At 37.5% G+C, this 4,846-nt stretch overlaps 1 non-coding gene across 1 annotated transcript; it reads left to right on the top strand.

The window, feature by feature from the left end:
- The first annotated feature begins 305 nt into the window (after positions 1 to 305).
- LOC130952276 (small nucleolar RNA R71) lies at positions 306 to 413 on the top strand. The gene has a single exon (XR_009074457.1). It is a non-coding gene; the product is annotated as a small nucleolar RNA R71 (small nucleolar RNA).
- The last annotated feature ends 4,433 nt before the right edge of the window (positions 414 to 4,846 follow it).

Genomic DNA, 4,846 nt, shown 5'->3' with positions numbered 1-4,846 from the left:
GCATTTTGCATTCCAGACAGACTTTGAGAAATCAAATTGACTTGTTGAGTCAATATCTTGTTCTGAGCCAAAATGGCGTTCAGAGTGTCAATCTCAAGAACTCCTTTCTTCTGACTAGTCCCATTGTTCACAGGATTCCTTTCAGAAGTGTACATGAATTGGTTATTTGCAACCATTTCAATTAGCTCTTGAGCTTCTGTAGGCGTCTTCTTTAGATGAAGAGATCCTCCAGCAGAGCTATCCAAAGACATCTTGGACAGTTCAGAGAGACCATCATAGAAAATACCTATGATGCTCCATTCAGAAAGCATGTCTGAGGGACATCTTCTGATTAATTGTTTGTATCTTTCCCAAGCTTCATAGAGGGATTCACCATCCTTCTGTCTGAAGGTTTGGACTTCCACTCTAAGCTTACTCCATCTTTGTGGTGGAAAGAACTTTGCCAAGAAGGCATTGACTAGCTTTTCCCAAGAATCCAGGCTTTCTTTAGGTTGTGAGTCCAACCATATTCTAGCCCTGTCTCTTACAGCAAAAGGGAATAGCATCAGTCTATAGACCTCAGGGTCTACCCCATTAGTCTTGACTGTGTCACAGATTTGCAAGAATTCAGCTAAGAACTGATGAGGATCTTCCATTGGAAGTCCATGGAACTTGCAATTCTGTTGCATTAGAGAAACTAATTGAGGCTTAAGCTCAAAGTTGTTTGCTCCAATGGCAGGGATAGAGATGCTTCTCCCATAGAAATTGGGAGTAGGTGCAGTAAAGTCACCCAGCACCTTCCTTGCATTGTTGGCATTGTTGTTGTTTTCGGCTGCCATGTGTTCTTCTTCTTTGAAGAATTCGGTCAGGCCCTCTAAAGAGAGTTGTGCTTTGGCTTCTCTTAGCTTTCTCTTCAAGGTCCTTTCGGGTTCAGGGTCAGCTTCAACAAGAATGCCTTTGTCTTTGTTCCTGCTCATGAAAGAGAAGAGAACAAGAAAATATGGAATCCTCTATGTCACAGTATAGAGATTCCTTGAGGTGTCAGAGGAAGAAAAATGGAAGACAGAAGTAGAAAATTCGAACTTATCAAAGAAGATGGAGTTCGAATTTTGCATTAAGGAATAGAGTTAGTCCAAAAATAGAAGGATGTGAGAAGAAGGGAAGTAATTTTCGAAAATTAAGTAAAAGATTTTGAAAACATTTTTGAAAAACACTAATTGATTTTCGAAAATAAAAGTGGAAAAGAAATCAAGTGATTTTTGAAAAAGATTTGAAATTAGAAATCAAAAAAGATATGATTGAAAACTTATTTTGAAAAAGATGTGATTGAAAAAGATATGATTTGAAAACAATTTAAAAGATATGATTTGAAAACAATTTTAGAAAAAAGATTTGATTTTAAAAATTAATGACTTGCCTAACAAGAAAGATATGATTTAAACATAAAACCTTCCTCAACAGAAAAGGCAAAAATGTTCAATCAAATCATTAATTGTTAGTAAGTATCAATGAAAAAGGAAAGAAATTGATTTTGAAAACATTTGATTGAAAAGATATGATTTGAAAAAGATTTGATTTTGAAAAACTTTGAAAACTTGAAAAAAATTGATTTTGAAAACAAAATCTTCCCCCTTTGCCATCCTGGCGTTAAACGCCCAGAATGGTGCACATTCTGGCGTTTAACGCCCAAACTACTACCCTTTTGGGCGTTAAACGCCCAACCAGGCACCCTGGCTGGCGTTTAAACGCCAGTCTGTCTTCTTCACTGGGCATTTTTGAATGCCCAGCTTTTTCTGTGTGATTCCTCTGCAGTATGTTCTGAATCTTCAATTCTCTGTATTATTGACTTGAAAAGACACAAATTAAAAATATTTTTGGATTTTTAATGATGAGGAATAATCAAAATGCAACTATAATCAAATAACAATGCATGCAGGACACCAAACTTAGCAGTTTGTATACTATTGACACTAACAAAATAAGAATGCATATGAGAAACAACAAAACACTCAAGTCAATAGAATTCAAAGATCAAAACAAGGAAATTATCAAGAACAACTTGAAGATTAATTAAGACACATGCATAAATTCGAAAAATGCAAGAAGAACAAAAACATGCAATTGACACCAAACTTAAGATGAGACTCTAGACTCAAACAAGAAAATTTTTTTTTTTTGAATTTTATGATTTTGTAATTTTTTTGGCTTTTTTTTTCGAAAATTAAGTGGAAAAGAAAATAAAGGTATCAAAATTCTTAATGAGAATTCCAGGAATCATGCAATGTTAGTCTAAAGCTTTAGTCTAAAGGAATTAGACATAGCTAGCTAAGCTTCAGCAGGACATTGCATTCAAGAGCTAAATTGATGATGATCAATCAGCTTTGGTGATGATAAGAACATCACCTTGAAACACTAGAATTCATTCTTAAGAACTCTGAAGAAAAATAATACCTAATCTAAGCAACAAGATGAACCATCAGTTGTCCATACACAAGAACAATCCCCGGCAACGGCGCCAAAAACTTGGTGCACGAAATTGTGATCACTACAACTTCGCACAACTAACCAGCAAGTGCACTGAGTCGTCCAAGTAATACCTTACGCGAGTAAGGGTCGATCCCACGGAGATTGGTGGTATGAAGCAAGCTATGGTCATCTTGTAAATCTTAGTCAGGCAGACTCAAATGGATATGGTGATGAACGAAAATAACATAAAAGATAAAGATAGAGATACTTATGTAATTCATTGGTAGGAACTTCAGATAAGCGCATGAAGATGCCTTCCCTTCCGTCTCTCTGCTTTCCTACTGTCTTCATCCAATCTTTCTTACTCCTTTCCATGGCAAGCTCGTGTAGGGTTTCACTGTTGTCAGCAGCTACCTCCCATCCTCGCAGTGAAAGCTAATGCTCATACACTCTGTCACAGTGCGGCCAATCACCGGTTCGGTTCCCTCCCCTGCCGGAATAGAATCCCTCTTTTGCGTCTGTCACTAACGCCCAGCAGGTTACAAGTTTGAAGCACGTCACAGTCATTCAATCATTGAATCCTACTCAGAATACCACAGACAAGGTTAGACCTTCCGGATTCTCTTGAATGCCGCCATCAGGTCCTGCCTATACCACGAGGATTCCGGTTAAAGAATCCAAGATATTCACTAAGCCTCAGATGCTTGTAGAACAAGAATGGTTGTCAGTCACCTTGTTCATAGGTGAGAATGATGATGAGTGTCACGGATCATCACATTCATCAAGTTGAAGAACAAGTGATATCTTGGACAAAGAACAAGCGGAATTGAATAGAAGAACAATAGTAATTGCATTAATACTCGAGGTACAGCAGAGCTCCACACCTTAATCTATGGTGTGTAGAAACTCCACCGTTGAAAATACATAAGAACAAGGTCTAGGCATGGCCGAATGGCCAGCCTCCCAATGATCTAAGAACTAGATGTCCGAAGATAAAATACAATAGTAAAAGGTCCTATTTATAGAAAACTAGTAGCCTAAGGTGTACAAAGATGAGTAAATGACATAGAAATCCACTTCCGGGCCCACTTGGTGTGTGCTTGGCTGAGCAATGAAGCATTTTCGTGTAGAGACGTTTTCTGGAGTTAAACGCCAGCTTTCATGCCAGTTTGGGCGTTTAACTCCAAGTTTTATGCCAGTTCCGGCGTTTAACGCTGGAATTTCTTGAGGTGACTTTGAACGCCGGTTTGGGCTATCAAATCTTGGGCAAAGTATGGACTATTATATATGCTGGAAAGCCCAGGATGTCTACTTTCCAACGCCGTTGAGAGCGCGCCAATTGGGCTTCTGTAGCTCCAGAAAATCCACTTCGAGTGCAGGGAGGTCAGAATCCAACAGCATCTGCAGTCCTTTTGAGTCTCTGAATCAGATTTTTGCTCAGATCCCTCAATTTCAGCCAGAAAATACCTGAAATCACAGAAAAACACACAAACTCATAGTAAAGTCCAGAAAAGTGAATTTTAATTAAAAACTAATAAAAATATAATAAAAACTCAACTAAAACTACCAAAAACATACTAAAAATAGTGCCAAAAAGCGTACAAATTATCCGCTCATCATGGCCCTAAGCATTTTGTTTTCCAGTATTACCACCGGATACACAAATGCCACAGACACATAGCTGGGTGAACCTTTTCAGATTGTGACTCAGCTTTGCTAGAGTCCCCAGTTAGTGGTGTCCAGAGCTCTTAAGCACACTCTTTTGCTTTGGATCACGACTTTAACCACTCAGTCTCAAGCTTTTCACTTGGACCTTCATGACACAAGCACATGGTTAGGGACAGCTTGATTTAGCCGCTTAGGCCTGGATTTAATTTCCTTAGGCCCTCCTATCCATTGATGCTCAAAGCCTTGGATCCTTTTTACCCTTGCCTTTTGGTTTTAAGGGCTATTGGCTTTTTCTACTGCTCCTTCTTTTTCTATATACTCTTTTTAGCCCCCTTTTTTTTTCACTGCTTTTTCTTGCTTCAAGAATCAATTTCATGATTTTTCAGATCATCAATAACATTTCTCTTTGTTCATCATTCTTTCAAGAGCCAACAATTTTAACATTCATAAACAACAAGATCAAAAGACATATGCACTGTTCAAGCATTCATTCAGAAAACAAAAAGTATTGTCACCACGTCAATATAATTAAATTAAATTCAAGGATAAATTCGAAATTCATGTACTTCTTGTTCTTTTGAATTAAAACATTTTTCTTTTAAGAGAGGTGAAGGATTAATGGAATTTATTCATAGCTTTAAGGCATGGTTACATACTAATGATCATGAAATAAAGACACAAAACATAGATAAACACAATATTAAAAACCGAAAACAGAAAGAAATAAAGAACA

The sequence above is a fragment of the Arachis stenosperma genome, chromosome 9, assembly GCF_014773155.1.
Source record: "Arachis stenosperma cultivar V10309 chromosome 9, arast.V10309.gnm1.PFL2, whole genome shotgun sequence".
Lineage (NCBI taxonomy): Eukaryota > Viridiplantae > Streptophyta > Magnoliopsida > Fabales > Fabaceae > Arachis > Arachis stenosperma.
This window is presented reverse-complemented; position numbering and strand designations above follow the sequence as displayed.